Genomic DNA, 17,748 nt, shown 5'->3' on the forward strand with positions numbered 1-17,748 from the left:
TGCTGTAAATCCCTAGCAGTGCTATTGCTGGGTCATAAGGGAGCTCTATGGATAGTTCTTTGAGGAGCCTCCACACTGTTTTCCAGAGTGGTTGCACCAGTTTACATTCCTACCAACATTGTAGGAGGGTGCCTGTCTTTCCACACCCTCGCCAGCATCTATAATCTCTTGATTTGTTCATTTTAGCCACTCTAACTGGCGTGAGGTGGTATCTCAGTGTGGTTTTGATTTGTGTTTCCCTGATGATGAGTGAAACAAAATATGCAAAGGCACAACAAGAGAAACTGAGAGACAACATTAAAAGAATATTTCCTGAAATGACAGGCCCTGGACAGTCAATAAGTCTCCTTTAACAGACCAATATTAACAGGTACACAGTGCACAACAAGCTTTTTAAAACTGACAAGAGACAGAAAACTAGCAAAAATGACAAAACGAAGGAACTCTCCCCTAAAGAACCTCCAGGAAGAAGTCACAGCCACAGAACTGCTCAAGGCAGATCTAGACAACATACCGGATCAAGAATTTAAAAAACTTGTCAAAAAATTAATCGCTGGGGTTGAAAAAAGCATTAAAGAAGCAACAGAGACAATGACTAGGAACATTGAAAATAAGTGTGATGAGTTAAAAAAGGCTATAAATGAGATGAATAATAAAATGGAGGCAGCCACCTTAGTATTTTTGAATTGGTTATTACTACTATATAAATCATAATATTTACATTACTTATAATGGAATTTTACTATATTAGTTTGAATACTTGGACATTTTTATTATCTACAACTAATTTTATCCTTTTCAATAATTCTCTATCTCTTTTTCTGTTCTTAATACACTGGCTAGATATTTTGGAGCTATTTTAGATAGTAATGACAGAAAATATGCTGCTAATTCCAAGAGTAGGTAAAATCTGTGTTTCACCATTATTAGTATTTTGGCTATTGGCAACTTGATCTTCAATTTGTTTATAAAACACAAAACTTCATATTCTTTCCATAAAATACATAAAGTAAATATCTCTAAATAGTGAGATAATAGGTGATTACATTTTCCTTCAAAATTTCCAGTAAATTATGTAGGTTTACTTAGGTTTTCTACATTAACCTAATATTTTTAAATTTCAAATTTTATTGATTTATGTTTTTTAAAAGGTTGCCCCTTTGGTTAAAATTCTCATACATATGGGGAAAGTTTCTGCAAAAGTATTATCTACAGATATCTACAATTACATTCATTAACTGCTAATTTTGTATATTATTTTTTACTAATTATTAGACTAGCCACAAACTGTTCCCATTTATTTCCAAGTTTCCCAAAATGAATGGACACATACACCTTTTATCTCCTAATGATCCTGCTTAAGGAGAATTTTTTTAACTCCAGTCATCAGTATCTTGCAGAAGGCAAGAGTGAAGCAAAACCTAAAAAAGGTTTCTCTTTAAAAACAACACTGTACTGTCCTTTGTGAAAGAGAGCATATCTAACAATAATGCCTTATTATTCCGCTAATAAAAATGACACCTCCTCCTTTTTATTTAAATACATTCATGCTTAAGACTACAGTACAAGATGCCATAAAATAAATATATTAAAAATCTGGTATTAGGTAAATCCTAACATTCCCAGATCGAAGTTCCATGAAAATCAGATTCCAATAGTCTTAATATTAAAACTTTCATGTTAATAAATTTGTATGGCAATGTGTTCAAATCCTTATCAAGTTGTTTTTTTCTTTTTATATTTTATTAAGTAACCATTATATTGAACCCATCTTGTCATCTGATTTGGCTAGTTTGAGACACTACCAGAAAATGCCAACTTTGAATATAAACAGCCTACTTTTCACCTTTACTCTACCAGGGAAGTTTCGAAGTGTTAAAAAATGCAAGCCGCTACTCATCTTCTAAAAACAGAAAGGGAATAATTAGATCACAATTGATGGCTCCTTTCTTGGAGAGGAAAAAAATGATGAATGCAACTGGAATGTTTATTGTCACTGAAATTCTTCAGGCCTGGATTCCAAGTATGGGTCTTGATGCAAGTTACTATGACAACTTAAATTACAGAAAATGTCCCTCTTCTACCAAGTTGTTTTCTCTTTTTTGCAAAGATCATTTCAAGCCCCCTAAAATCTGTGTGCATAAATTACCTGTAACAACAATAAACTATATCTCTTTACAAGTTTTATTTAGAAATGCCCCCATCTAAACCATTAAAACCAAGTATATGCATATAAAAAGTAAATTCCACTAAATCTACATGGGACAGAAACCTAACCTGAAAACGTGAACATAAACACACACACACACACACACACACACACACAGCCTAAAATGTAAAATGTTGAGAGTATTTTGAAACTATTCTCCACTACCAGAGGCACAAAATATTACCACCATAAGCTTCATTACAGAAACTATAGGAAATTACTTACAAGGCAGTTTTGAAACAAGATTACAGAGCTAAATCCTGTTTATCATTCTTTTCCCTCCATTAATGCTTTTTACAGGAAGGCATCAGAAAAGAACAGAAAGAGAAGCAAATAAATTATCTCCAATGTCTTATTCTGTTTTACATAATCTGTCATTTTTATATAAAATATGAGCTTTAAAATTTCTTCTTACACAGTCTCAAATTTTAAACCTAGGAAAGTTGCCCTGTGATAAATAAAAGGTGAATTATTCTCTATCATTCCCTAAAAGAATAATGGCTCACAAGAAACTGCATCATTGTGAAGAAAATGCAATTTAGTAGAAATATTCTGACTATAAGACATTAAAAATTTAAAGTTACTCCATAAAAAATATTTAAGGTAGTTTCACAGTGTAGCAATACTGAAAATTCAAAGCTGGTTTTGTTGCTATCAAAGTTAACATGACTAAAATTAGACGGTTCATTCAGAAAGATTTAGGGAACTTATATACCCTCTTTCTGTGAGTAAACTGGGTTACTTCAGTAGCCAGCAAAGGCAAAAAAGTTTTATGTATTGCTATAACACATCCAGAAACCCTTCATTTATTTAAAACAGACAAAACTTCATTTAAAAAAAGAAAACAAGGCAGTATGCTAAGGGAATCCTTTTGCACTTGACATCAAGAATGAAAGACTGTTAATTTCTAGTATGCTAAGCATTTGAGAAGAAACAGCAAAAAATTAACTCTTTAGCTGCAAACTCAAATCAACTCCTACATCTTCTACATGTTTGAAGGGATAACTACTAGTGTTCTAAAAGAAACAAATAATTGAAATATTCAAAACCAAGTGTACATATCTAAACATTAGATCTGAACCATAGTTCCTCTTGGTATAACTTATATATAAATCCTCCTTAATAAAACATTAATGTAAAGAAAAGAAAGATTTACAGAATAGCTTCATCAGTAATGAAAGCTAAACCTAAAATTTAAGTGACAAAAAATTATGGAGAGAACAGTAGTGTTAGACTACGTAATACATTTTGTTCCTTATACTTTTCTTCTTTAGTATATATTACAAATAGCAGGGCTCAACTAGAATTTTTCAGCTTCTTACATAGTTATAAGAAAACTGTCCAATTAGAATCAGACTATCTTCTACTTCAACACGTGTGGCCTGCTTGTCAGGGATTTTGCTAATGCCACAAGCAATGCAACAGGGTCTGCAGGAGAAAAACTGAACCAGTGAGGACATGGACTCGTGGTTTTAGGAATTCATTTCTCTCCAAATATTCCAGCAATTACTACAATGCTCTAAGGTTATACTTTTTATTTCAGGGATGAATTAATTTATGTTAAGACCTTTGAAAATCCATTATTAAGGCAAAAATGGAAGTACCTAACTTTTGCAAATGAGAGACTAAGGAATTTATGAAACAGTATGCTGGTTGGTGCCCTTAAAGAGTTAGCTCACCTGTAAAATGTGAACAGTTTATTCACAAGCGATTCACATACTACAAACAAGGTCAAATTATTTTCCTTTCTGAGACCAAAGAATCACTTTAATGTTTCAAGAGACGATACACATCAAGCACACAAATGGCAACTGGAAATTAATTTAGTTGTATATTCTCACACAAGAGACTCTGCAAACCCCTTTACTTAATGAAGACAATTACACTACTTAAGAGATGGAAGCTCAAACTATAAGCTATTTCAAACTTATCCAGACCTTCTAATCTTCACTGTTAGAAATATTTCTCTGCTTTAAAACAGGCCATCAATTAATGAATGGATAAAGAAGATGTGGTGGGTATAATGTGTGTATACATAAAATGTGTGTAGACACATATACAACAGAATATTATTCAGACATAAAAAAAAGAATGAAATCTTGCCATTTGTGACAACAGGGACAGAGCTATAGAATATTATACTAAGTGAAATAAATCAGTCAGAGAAAGACAAATACCCTATGATTTTATTCATATGTGGAATTTAAGAAACAAAACAAAGGGGGAGAGAGAGACACACACACACAAAGAAACAGACTATAGAGAACAAACTAATGGTCACCAGAGGGGAGGATGGGTGAAATAGGTAATGGGGATTACAGAGTGCACTTGTCTTGAAGAGCCCAGGGTGATGTACAGAAGTGCTGAATTACTACATTGTGCTCCCCAAACTAATATAACACTGTATGCTAACTAACTGGAATTCAAATAAAAACTTAAAATAAAAATAAGTAAATAAAAGAAGATGCCAATTTATTTTAAAAAAAATTTTTTTTACATTTATTTATTTTTGAGAGACAGAGACAGAACACAAGTGGGGGAGGGGCAGAGAGAGCCTGGGACACAGAATAAGAAGCAGGCTCCAGGGTCTGAGCTGTCAGCACAAGCCCATGTGGAGCTCAAACTCATAAACTGAGATTATGACCTGAGCCGAAGTCAGATGCTTAACCCACTGAGCCACCCAGGCACCCCAAGAGGCTGTCAATTTAAAGCATGAGTAGAATAATGCTCAGGATGCCTAAAAGTGGTGACTCACCAACTTGCAAAAATTTGCTTCAGACTCCACATTTGAAATCTAAAGCATGTTTCATAATGCTATTAGTGTCAACCCAAATTAGGACCTAGGATTTATAGTACAGTCGCCAAAAAAAAAAAAAATACTATTGCTAATTACACTTTATACTTATCTAAATATAGGACTTACAAGTAACAATTCTTAGGAATTCACCAGTGAACACAACCTCTGAAAATCTCCCCAAATTCCGAAAAGCTGCATTTAAAATGTCACTTTAAATGATATTTTTCTAGAATATATGGAAGGAGTACAAGTTTTCGGACTCACCTTAGGGCGCTGGAGTCCCCAGGTGGGAAGAGTGTTGAGGTAGTCTTCAGAAAGAGTGGAGCACCAGACAGGTTTTCTAGGAGGAACTAAACAGGCACCTGAAAAGGTATACAGTGTTCTTATAGTCCTGGCTAGTTTTTATCATAAAAATGCTAAATCATCCATTTTAATTCATAATTATCAAAGAACAAAATACATAAGCTTTTAGCTTCAAACAGCTTTCCAAAGAAGAATTTTCCCTCACCTCTCCAACCTTCCCCCTTCCTCATTTGAACTGCAGTACTTGTGGGGCGGGTTTGTTTTCTATTTGATCTCAATTAGCATTGTTGTGCCATTGAAAAAGGAATCTCAGTTTTTTCTCAAAAAGGTCATTCGATGGGCCTGTGGTGTTCTAGGAAAGACTTTGTGCCTTCTTTTCCTCCTGACCAAAGCTTCCTGCAACACTACAATAATTTCTTGAGAGCAGTTTAGCAGTTAGACGTTTGGAAAACTGCCTAAAGCCAGCACCTAAAAGTGATGTTGAGGGAGAGATCCCTGGTTTTCAGTCTTCAAAAACAAAAACAAAAACACGCCACACTGTCCTTAGGGAGTATGAATTATAACACTAGCTAACTCAAGAAAGAGGGTAACTTGGCACCAGTTCTTTTGCCCATTCTATTGCCTAATGCTGTGAGAATGTGAAACTCTGCCATTAGTTATAAAGAAAGCCTAAGAAAGAAATTTGGCCACAAGGCGGGAATTGATGCAATTCAGATGTCTGCCACATTCAGACTATGCCCTAAGCAGATGTTTCTGCATTTATTTATAGAAAGGTTTACTTTAATAACAAGGCCATCTTCCATTAACCATTTCTTTTCACACTAAACTACTTTAATTATGAATAAAAAAGACTCCTTAAAGTTACAATCCTTAAATTCTTAGCTATGAAATAATATGAAATGTCAAATTAGAAATAGTATAAGGAAAAGGAGCCCAAATATGATGCAAACTATCAGAAAATATATAAATTTCAAACATAAGTGAGGAAGGGATAAGTTACTCCAAAATCTCTCCTTCCATAGCTGGGTTCTCCCTGAAAGGATACTATACCCATGAATGGAAACATTGCCTCTCAGTCTGTTTGCTAGACTAACATTTTATATAACTTAATAGTTGTTATAAAGATACCACCCATTTCTGGATTATTTTTTAAATAGTGTTATAGCTGTATGATTTAAAGGTACATTAGTGCATGCTTCAAAGTTTTAAAAGAAAAAGAGGGGGGCACTCACATTAAAATTTTTTCTAATGAAAATAAGTAAGCTATAAGTGAACTGGCTATCAAAGAATTCCTGTTTCATCATTTTATGTTAGATGGGTTAGAGCCTTCTGGCTTCAACCAGGCCTAACCACCTCCTAAAGCAGCTAAAAGAAAGACACAAATTTGAGGCTCCTGGGTCTTGGTAAAAAGAGTCTGTCCATGGAGCATGTCATCCAAAAAGCAATGAAGTGTCAGCCCTGCTGGGAGAGAGTACTGAAAGATGAATTAAAAGACACATGAGAAAGGCTAAATAGACTAAGCACCCTAATTCCCACCCTTGGGCCTAGAAGCTATCTGGAAGTCAGCCTAGTTGGCAAAGGGATTCTTATTTATCTAAATTAAAAATCTCATTTCTTACCCATCTTTTCTTCTTGAAAGCCTCATTTCTCTTTTTAGTTTTGTTTTCAAAAAAATCTTTTGAAAGTGGGAAGTTGGCAGTTAAAAGAAGTGCTAAAATTGACATAATCATTACCTTCTTTTATCCATAAAATAAGGTTATCAAGACTAGAGCCAGACATTTAAAGGCCAAGAAGATTATGGTGCCTATTTCCTCATACGTAATTCAAAATAATACTAACTTAGATATATGCTAACATTAAAATCTCTCCTTTTTAGATTTTTAAAATATTTTATTTATTTTTGATACAGAGAGAGACAGAGCATGAGAGGGGGAAGAGCAGAGAGAGAAGGAGACACAGGATCGGAAGCAGGCTCCAGGCTCTGAGCTAGCTGTCAGCACAAGCCTGACACGGGGCTTGAACCCATGAACGTGAGATCTTACCGGAGCCGAAGTCAGAGGCTTAACTGACTGAGCTATCCAGGCGCCCCATCTCCTTTTTAGATTTTTTATAATTGCAAAATTCTGAATGAGTCAAGGTTCTTTAGAATAGGATGGTAAGTGTCCTAGTCCTGCCTGGGTCCTGGGAATGTGGTTGGGATGCCTGTGGGAAATGCCAAACCTGTGAAGAAGTGCCAGGCTCTGGTATGCTTGTAGTCACCTCTCCAGTCTCCTGGGCCGCCTCAACCTCTCCCCATTGATTACTATAACCATCCTAACTACGCAACCATTGCCCAAACCACTTTAAAAACAAACAAACAAAAGACAAAAAAGAGCAAATCCTATCATTTTACTGTTTTTAAAAATCTCCACAAAAAAGTCCAATTTTTTTTTTTGTTTGGCCTGTCATTATGGTGACAATTTCTTCCTAACGACAAATATGGACATAAGATCTAGCAATCTGAAGACAGCAAGAAATCTGAGATTTAAAGATAATCTCAGAAAATTTACAATGTATTGGGGCTCCACCTGGGACTTCACATCCTTGCATGCCACTGTCTAAACTCCTTTCTAGTTGTTCCCTTGAAGCTACCACTTGACATGTTCCAGCCTCACCTCTGCTCAGCCTCTCAGGTTCTAGCTCTACTTCAAGCTGGCATCTCATCCCTGGGCTCGACCAACTTTCTATGCTGACCAAACTCCAACTCACCCTCCAAGAGAAAACTCAGTTGTCTCACATTGCCTGGAAATCTTCCCTCATCTAAACTGATCATTCCAGGAATTATGGCTGGCTAACAGTACTCACTGGTACTGTTTCCTAAATCCCCACAACCCTATGAGGAAGGTAAGATGTAAAAAGGGAATAATCAGAAAAGAAAACTAAAGAATAGAAAGGTTGAATAAGTGGTCCAAGGTCAGATAGCTAATATATAAGAGAGCCAGAAACTGAACTCAGGTAAACTGACTTCAAAGCCCATGTTCTTCAACAACTGACTTCCTCATCTACAGTATATACCTTTGTTTTAATACTTATGATTATAATGAAAAGTTTGCCTTTCCTTGAGGACAGAGACATTTTGCATTGCTATCTGTATTCATGTTGCCTAGCACATAAGAGGTGCTCAGTAAATGTCTGTTGAGGGCTTGATGAATTCAGAGTTTTATAGAATGGCAACAGGATACTCAGTGGTGCTGAGCTTATCGCCAATGAAAGCCTTGCCTAGCTAAATGATTTCTTTTACCTAGAATTCTTCTATGACTACATGTCCAAAAAAGAGGTATCTATTATATAAGTAATTGAAATGGACCAATAATCACTGTCTACCAACACATGCAATTTGGGGTAAAAGATGTAAAAACTGAAAACCTCTATACCCTAATTTATATTATTTTTCATAAAATTAAAACTAATGTTATCTGAACATTCACTGGACACTTGCACATATTAGATTAGACATTCTCCTAGTCTGGTAGCCAGTGCCCGAGATAGCCCCCAAAGATCCTTGGACTCTGGTCTTCATATTCTTGTGTATTCTCCTCCCACTATGAGCAGAGTTAACTAGTCCAGCCAGAAGAATATCATGGAAATGATGTGTGACTTCCAGGCTAGGTCATAAATGATGCAGCTTCCATCCTGCCCTGTGACCACTTGCTCATGTTATGCAGGTGGTCAAGCAGCCCTATGGAGAGGTCCACATGGTAAGAAAAAGGCCTCCTGGCAACAACCAGTTCAAACTTGCCAGGCATGTGAGCAAACCACGTTGGAGGGCCCAGTCAAGCCTTCACACAAACTACTTATAACATGGGATGATGTAAGATTCTGAGCCAGAACCACCCACTTAGGATATTCCTGGATTCCTGATCCAAAGAATCTAGTGAGATAAAAAACAAACAAACATTTATTGTTTTAAGTCCCTACATTCAGGGCAACTTGTTATGCAGCAATAGATAAATAATATATCTATCGTCATTTACCCAGCCTTTATTTAGTTTATAAGAATGCAAATGAAAATTACTGATACAAATGAACACAATATCAGATTATTGCAATTCGTATACATTGAACAAAACTAAAATAGAATGATTAAGAACAACTCAAGAGCAAAATAAATTCCAGTTTTATAAGAGATGTTGTCGTTTTCCTTTTGTCCCCCCCCCCTTTTTTTTAAATAAGTGAGAGAAAGCATGCAGGCCTTTCACTTATTTGTAGGTTATCTCTTAATGACTACTGGTTAATTGCTGAGTATATTCCCTTCCTCTAAACTAGGCCCACCAAATGAATAATCAGTGGACAACAGTGTCATTTTTATTACTGTAGAAATCAGAAAAGAGTTTACTACTCTGGCTGTTCAGGTCTTATAGGTCATATAGGAAAAAGTCTAAAGGTTTTAGAGGAAGCTGCTCTCTACTTTGTGACTTCAAGATACCTAAAAAGTTAAGAAACTACATTTCTTTTTACTGAAAAGGGAAAATCCACCTAAATAGTCGACTATATTCAACTATAAATAGAATGCAAAAGCATATTTTCATAAGTGACATCTCTTTGTATATATAAAATATTAAAACGATAAATATTATGTAAATTTGAAACTATCCTGAATTTTTAGTTTTTCTAATAAAAGAAAGGGTAGGATTTTTTCTTCTTTGACACCAAAACTCATATACATCCTACATCTGTGAACATAATTCAGTTCTACTAAAAGTTATACACAGTTATGAAGAAAAGTATCTTAGGTTCTTAACATTCATTGTAAATTGTTAAAAATAAAACAATTACAGAAACAATAAAGGTAGAAATACATCCATTATAATGCTATTAGCTATATTTGTTTGCAAAGCAGAGATTTATATAATAAACATACACCAAGCCTTTAATATATTTAAAATATAGTAGAGATTAAAAACGTGAATAAGATATTGGTTTCATTCCACCAATTGTGCAGTATTTGTGAGACAGAACTAACATACACTAATAATGGTAATACCAAATAAATGTTTTGGAAGGACCAAAAAAAATTGAAGAAAAGCTACAGTAGAGTTCATATCCTAGATATTCAAGAAGCCTTTGCGAAATGTCATTATACTTGTGTATGACTTTAATTTTTTGAGCTTTTTCATGTTAATAAGTTAAAATTCCCATTATAAAGATGACAAAGCTGAGACTCAGAAAGATTAAGTGACTTGATCTGAACCAAGTTTCTGCCTTTTAATGAAGTTATAGTAGATATTCAGAAAATAAGTGTCAGGCAACACTCTATGCATAATTCATAAGCTGTTCATTGTCCTGGGAAGGTAAATCCTACAGTCCCCATTTTGCAGATAGGACACTAAGAGTTTAGAAGATTTGGCACCTTTCCAGGTTCACATGGCTAATAAATGATAGAGTCCTGGTCTGAACTCAGGTATACCTGATTTGAAAGATTCTCCTTTTTACTCCCAGACTCCCATCCCAGGTTAGTAGGTATAACCCATGCTGCTCCCAGTAAGTGTTCACATTCTTTACTGCACATTCCTTTTCTGGCCTAAGAAACTGATCCATAAACCATAGGAATTGAAATTCATCCTTGTTAGTATTATGATTTGTTATTAAATGTCACACAGGAAATCAGAAGGGTTACAAAGGAGAAAGATAGGACAAAAGACATGATCAATTAGTTTTTTAAACAGCCGAGCAATTACTTTTGCTTAGACAAGGCTAAAAAATGCATTTCATAAACTTTGCTAGACAAGCTAGCCAATGGTTGCTTGGATCAGGTCTCCCTCCCCTAGCTAACACTTAACCCACACACCAGAGTTGTTTTCAGATCAACTGCAGAGTTTAACAAGCATTCATCAAATTATCTAGTCCTAACTGAAGCTCTATTACTCCAATTTGAGTTGGCCAAAAAAGCCACTGTTAAATGCATATAAAGAACAAACATAATCACGCTAACAGAAGCTATGTCTCCCTGTAGAACACACATCAGACAAATGTGATACTGGAACATCTTAAAGAGTTACATTACACAAGCACTGAGAAAGAAACAGCACGATCTTGGTGTGGTCCAGGGATCAGGACAGCACATATGGCCCAGTGTTTGAGAAAACATCAAACTGATGGAAATGGTAGGAGGGAGAAAGACCTGAAGAACAGTAAAGGAAGTGGGCTCTTTCTGCAAAGCTGTCCTGACTGATGCACAGAAAGTACAATGCTTTTTTGGAGGCACAGTGAGTTTGCAGAAGAATTTAGGTGGGAAAGATATATCTGTGAAAGAGCTGCTTTGTAAAGAGCGGGAAAAATTCAAGGAACTTAACTAGTTTTTTATTTAAATGAACAACAAAAGGTGACAAGTCCTTCAGCAGATCGCTTCTCTAAACATACCAAAAGGATTCTTTGGAGGTTTCTAGCCTGTTTTGTGTTGTTAGACCTACTCCCCTATTGTACAATGGGATCCTGTCTCATTTCTTCTTTATAGTCCCAGCACCTAGCACAGAATCTGGCACACGGAATCAATGAGGATGAGAGGAAGGCCAGGAAGAGGATCATGATAAAGCAGGAATTTGAAATGCTATTTCCTGACGTGGAATGCAGGCAGCTAACTGATAGACATTTTTCTTTTCCTTCTCCCCCAACAAGGACAGATTGGTTGGAAAGCAGATCTATTTTTTAAATAAAAAATAATTTAATTAAAAAGCAAACTTGTGGTTTTGTTTTTGTATTAACACAAATGAAATCCCAAATTTTTATTTCAGCCACCACTCCCCAATTACCCTAGAATTTTAAAAAATATCACATATTGCTCTAGATAACCCCTTCCTAGCTTATCCGATTTGATTATCCAGCTTTATTTCTATAAATTTAGCATCTGTTCAATACTGCTACCATGTGACAAAAAAAATCCCTAGATTACTTTTAAAGCTGACAATCCTAACTGAAAGGCTGTCCACATGGGTGTTTTAAAGTTTCTCCCAATTTTCTTCTAACAGTCTTAGAACTACTTTTTAAAACCCTACCATAAAGTTCAAATGTGATGGATTGATTGATTTTTAAAATACTAATTGATTTTAAGTGACAATGATTTTTATTCTCCTTTTAAAATAGGTGTTGATAGAAAAATTTTAGCATGTTTTTTAAAAAGGCAAAAAAAAAAAAAAAAACAGGGATCAAAGAATATCCTCCTATTAAACCTGACAAGCATTTTGGCATGTTCAGATATTTTAACCAATTATCTAATTTCCTAAGTTGAACAGTTTTATAATATATGTTAATCTTGAATAAAAGTCTTCATTTCAGTTCAAAGAAGAGCATTAAGCAATAAAGATAACTTAAGTTGAAGAAAAGAGTATCTTTATGTTTAAATACTATTTAAGCCAGGCACTTGTGATTATTACACTTTACCTATTTCTGAGACCTTATCACTTACTGCATTAGTGCCTTAGAGAAAGGAAGTCCTTGGATCACTTCTAGAATTATAGTCTTCAGTTTTGGTGTCTTCCTACCCCTTGCTGAGACCATATGATATTGACCATAATAATGTACAATTTGGCTCCAGGGAGTCAAAAGGAAGTTAAGAGGCAAGACTGCATATTCACATGATGTATTGCAGATTTTGTTCAGTTTACCATGTTCCAGTTCATATCATTCATTGTCTAGTCATCAAGAGTCCACTCCTGACCCCAGGTACAGGGAAAATGGCAAAAACATACAACAGTCAATGTGTAAGAATAAGTAAGAGAGAAAACAGGATAAGGAAGGGAAAATGATTAAAGCAAACAGAAGTGGCAGAAAAAGAGTGGCGTGGGGGTAGTAGGTAAATAGGAACTTGGTCAGGGTTGTGAAAAGCCAATGACTATGGGAAATGATAGGTCAGATACAAGGGAAACACATAGAGGAAGCCAACAGAAGTCTAATTCCTGCACAATTCAGAGAGAAACTGGGCAAGGAGGAGCAGCCAGCAGATGTGCTAACAGAAAAGGCAAATAGTCCTGGCATGATATGGAAGTTGGTGACAGCCTACACATCAGTCTCCCAAAGGCAGATGGAATCCACAGTCACGATTGTCCAGTCAACCCAAGAAATGTGAGGTCATTCATACTGTATGAAATCGAGGCTCCAAAGAGAAAACTGGCATGTCCTACACAGTTCTGGAGGTAGTGCATACAGCAGCAAACACCCTAATCCCAGCTCTGCTGTGAAGTGCATTTGGGACACTCACAACCTCCCTAAGCCTCAGTATCTCATCTGCAGAGCAAAGCTCTTAGAAATCAGTGTACCTGTTGTATCTTTTAGTAACTGCAACATAATCAACATCTCTATGCCCCTGAAAGATGAAGGATCTTGGGAGAAGATGAACAGATGAATGCAAATCATCAAGGCCACTATCACCTTCTGAGTAGGGCAGAACCCAACTTGGGATGCTGGGGAAACCAGACTGCACATAACTATTTCACCTCTTTAAGACTGATGGCAGGCTCTGCTACAAGGTCACTGAGACCAAGAGAATTGCTTGCTACAATCCAGAGTCAGGAAAAATATTTCTGTCAATCACCTCCTATGTGCCAAGTCACTGTTTTAAGTCCTTTATGCATTAATTCATTTACTTCTCTTAACAATCCCATAAAATAAGGATTTTCCTCATTTCCTGATAAGGCAAATAACTTATACATACATATATATACAGTCTGTGCTCCTAACCACTCCACAACACTGCCTCTAACCAGGACCCTGTGGCTTGCTCTCCTGACAAGATGGCCTTCTTTCCTTCAAATACTGATTTTAGCCACCCCTCTTTGAATTTCACATCTGTAAGATGGGGACAAGACCACTTCCTTTCCAACAGAACAGAATATTTTTACGTGACAATGCCTAAGAAACATATGAAAAGATACTCTATATCCATCACACATCAGGGAAACGCAAATTAAAATAGGAGATACTATCTCATACCTCTTAGAATGGCCAAAATCTGGAACACTGACAACATCAAATGCAACAGGACCCTCAATCAGTGCAGGTGGGAATGCAAAATGATAGTCACTCTGGAAGACAGTTTCTAACAAAACTAAACATACTCCTTGCTGGCAGGATCCAGCAACCGTGCCCCTTGGTATTTACCCAAAGGAGCTAAAAATTTATATCCGCACCGACACCTGCATATTTATAACTCCCAAAACTTGGAAGCAAACAGATGTCCATCAGAAGGTGAGTGAATAAATAAGCTGTGGTCCAGATAATGGAATGTTATTCAGAGCTAAAAATGAGCTATCAACCATGAAAAGACATGGGAGAAAAGGTAAACGCGTATGAGCAAGTGGAACAGAAGCCAATCTGAAGGGGCTACAAACTGTATAATTCCAACTATATAAATTCACTCAGAAAAAGACAAAAGTATGGAGACAGGAAGGAGATCAGTGGTTGTCATGGGTTGGGATAGAAGGAGGAATGAATAGGCAAAGCATAGCTAATTTTTAGGGCAGTACAACTACTCTATAATCTAACGGTGGATATATACCCTTGTGCATTTGTCCCAACATATAGAGGGTACAACACCCAAAGTGAACTGTAGTGTAAACTATGGGTTTGGGGGTGATAGTGATATGTCAATGTAGGTTCATTAGCTGAAACAAATGTATCACCCTGGTGGGGCATGTTGATAATGGGGAAGACTATGCATCTGTGGGGTATATGGGAAATCTTGGTAAGTTCCTCTTAATTTTGCTGCAAACCTAAGACTGCTCTAAAAAAAATAATAAAGTCTTAAAAAATGCCTAACAACAAGTGACACACTGTAGATCCTTAATATTGCTCATTTATACCTTTACCTCCAGTGATCGTTACCTAGATGAAGGTTACCATCTGCCCAACATTCCATGCTTATGTCCAGCTAAGGGTCAGACAAACTGGCTCCCTGCACAGCCAAAGACAGAGCAATGCTAGGACTAAGTCTGCCTTTCCTCCAAAAGGCACCAAACAACATTACTCAGATGCATCTCCCTTTGATGGATGTTACCTGACTCTAAAGATGCTTTCAGGGCTTGTCTGAACCCAGCAATGAAAGATCCCATTTCTGAGCTGTTATTTGGTATATTACAACATGCCACATAAGGCCTACAGTTATAGCATTTGACAGGAAAAAAAACCACAATAGAACTGTAGAAATTTTTTAGAACTAATTTCTGCATGGTGCAGTCAAAATAAATTACCCTGAGACTTAACAGAGCACAGTTCACTTCCACCAGCCAATGAATCAGGGAAATCAAAACTGCCCCATGCTCAAAATTCATGTTTTGCATCTAAAAAATGAAAGGCTCAAGACCAGGTTTATATCATCACCCTGGATGTTTTCCTCTGGACACATTCCAGTTTGTTAATGTCCATAAAATCTGGCACCCCAAACTAAAAATGTCTTTCTAAAGATGGTCTGATCAGCATAAAAGATACATTACCTGTGTTGATCCTGCCTTGGCTTTTTTATTAAATTATTTTCATTTAAAGCTCAATAGATACAAAGAATTCTAAGGGAATACACATGTGTGTGCCCACAACCAGTTTTTTTAAAAAAAAGTAAAATACTAATACCTCTGAAGCCTCTTTTGACTCTTCTTAACCCACTCCCTAATCCTCCACTTAGAGGTTAAAACTCTCTTAAATTCTGTATGTACTCTTAAAAAATAATTCAGTCACATGTTTGTATACCCAAATGATATACTAGTTTGCCCAAATTTCTGAACTTCATATAAATGGTATCATATCACATACAATCTTTTGCACCTTGCATTTTTTACTCTATATATGTTGCTGCTTGGATCGGTGCCTTATACATTTCTAAAGCTGCAGAAAGGGTTGCGTGCACAGGTGTGGGCTGAGTCTGGCTGTTTCCTGGCCGCACCCACTCGGATGGGGTGGTACCCATGCTGCACTCACTGGTCATTCATCATATTAATGACTTAGTCCTACAGTAATCCACTGTGTGTATACAACACATCACAGATAGGTTTTCTACAACTGACGAATTTTTTTCCAGGTTTTTTGGAATGGCCCACATGAAATGCTATGGACAATGGAGGATATATGATGGACTAAAGGCTATGTGTATTTTCAACTTCACTAAAATCAGTTTTCTTCAGAACTGTGGTCATGACCTACAATGGTTCATAAAATTTCCAGGGTTGGGTCCAACTTTTGTTTTTAAGTTAAAAAGAGAAAATTTGAAAGGAAAAATAATAGAGAATATTACCTTTAGGAGGATACGATCAGTTTCTTGAAATTCTGACTTAAATTATACACATGTGTTACATGTACACAAACACATCAATAAATGAATTTCCTACTGTGGGTCAGAAAGCTCAGAACTGTTCTCCAGTTGATTAATTTCTTTTTTGGCTATGTCTAATTTACCATTAAGCCTGTTTGCTGATTTTAAAATTAGAAGTATATATTTAATTTTTCAAAGTTCTATCTAGTTTTTTCAGACCTTCTTTGTCATTTTTGTATTCACTTGCTATTTACTCACATTTTTAACATTCCCATTTCTTTTTTTTTTTTTTTTTAATGTTTATTTTGGAGAGAGACAGAGTGCAAGTAGGGGAGGGGCAGAGAGAGAGGGAGACACAGAATCCAAAGCAGGCTCCAGGCTCCAAGCTCTCAGCACAGAACCCGATGTGGGGCTTGAACTCACAAACTGTGAGATCATGACCTGAGCCAAAGTCAGATGCTTAACTGACTGTGCCACCCAGGTGCTCCCCTCCCCCCGCATTTCTTTAAAACAAAACTACTTTACATTCTCTGTCTGGTACCAATATCTTAGATCACTACATGTCTAATTCTATTATTTACTCTGGCTGGTTCTATTCATGATGTTTGTTTACTTGTCTGTTTTATAATTTTGACTATGAGTTAAAATATCTTGAGGGTGTCATGCTAAGCGAAATAAGTCAGGCAGAGAAGGACAGATACCATATGTTTGCACTCATAGGTCTAACAGGAAACTTTCAGAATGATCTAGCTTCAAGAAAAGCAAGCAGTTAGTAATGCTTAAGAAAAACTGATTCAGTATCTAATGGATAGTTGATACCTGTCACAACACAGCATTTGATATACTGTTAAGTGAAACTGCAATAAAATCTAAGTTTGTTTTGGGAGTGTTTGCTGTATAATTGGATTTAATGAAATGTTTAGAGGTGTAGTAGGCAGGACTTTGAGCAGATAATGAAAGAAAATACAAAATGCTTATTGATTTATGATGTGGTTTCATCTTAGCTTGGGCAAACCATGCAGTATTTAATACATAGTAGCAGAATATTTACTATTGAAGCTTGAAAAGATGTGAGCTCTTTGTGTGCAATCTTTCATTTATGCATGTGAGAGGGTTTTCTTTTTTTTTTTTTTAATATTTTTACATTGTAGTACTTGCTTTGCTTGT

General features: G+C 36.1%; 1 protein-coding gene across 2 annotated transcripts in view; it reads right to left on the reverse strand.

The window, feature by feature from the left end:
- The window catches only part of RASSF8 (Ras association domain family member 8), a 124,128-nt gene that overhangs the window by 81,773 nt on the left and 24,607 nt on the right, over positions 1–17,748 (reverse strand). Inside the window, exon 2 of one of the 2 annotated variants that reach the window (XM_029954165.1) lies at positions 5,271–5,368. The exons of the other annotated variant lie outside the window; for it this stretch is intronic. The gene's annotated coding sequence lies outside the window, so the exon portion shown is untranslated. The remainder of the gene's footprint in view (positions 1–5,270; positions 5,369–17,748) is intronic. 2 annotated transcript variants of the gene reach the window in all.

Source organism: Suricata suricatta, chromosome 10 (genome assembly GCF_006229205.1).
Source record: "Suricata suricatta isolate VVHF042 chromosome 10, meerkat_22Aug2017_6uvM2_HiC, whole genome shotgun sequence".
In the NCBI taxonomy this organism is placed as follows: Eukaryota; Metazoa; Chordata; class Mammalia; order Carnivora; family Herpestidae; genus Suricata; species Suricata suricatta.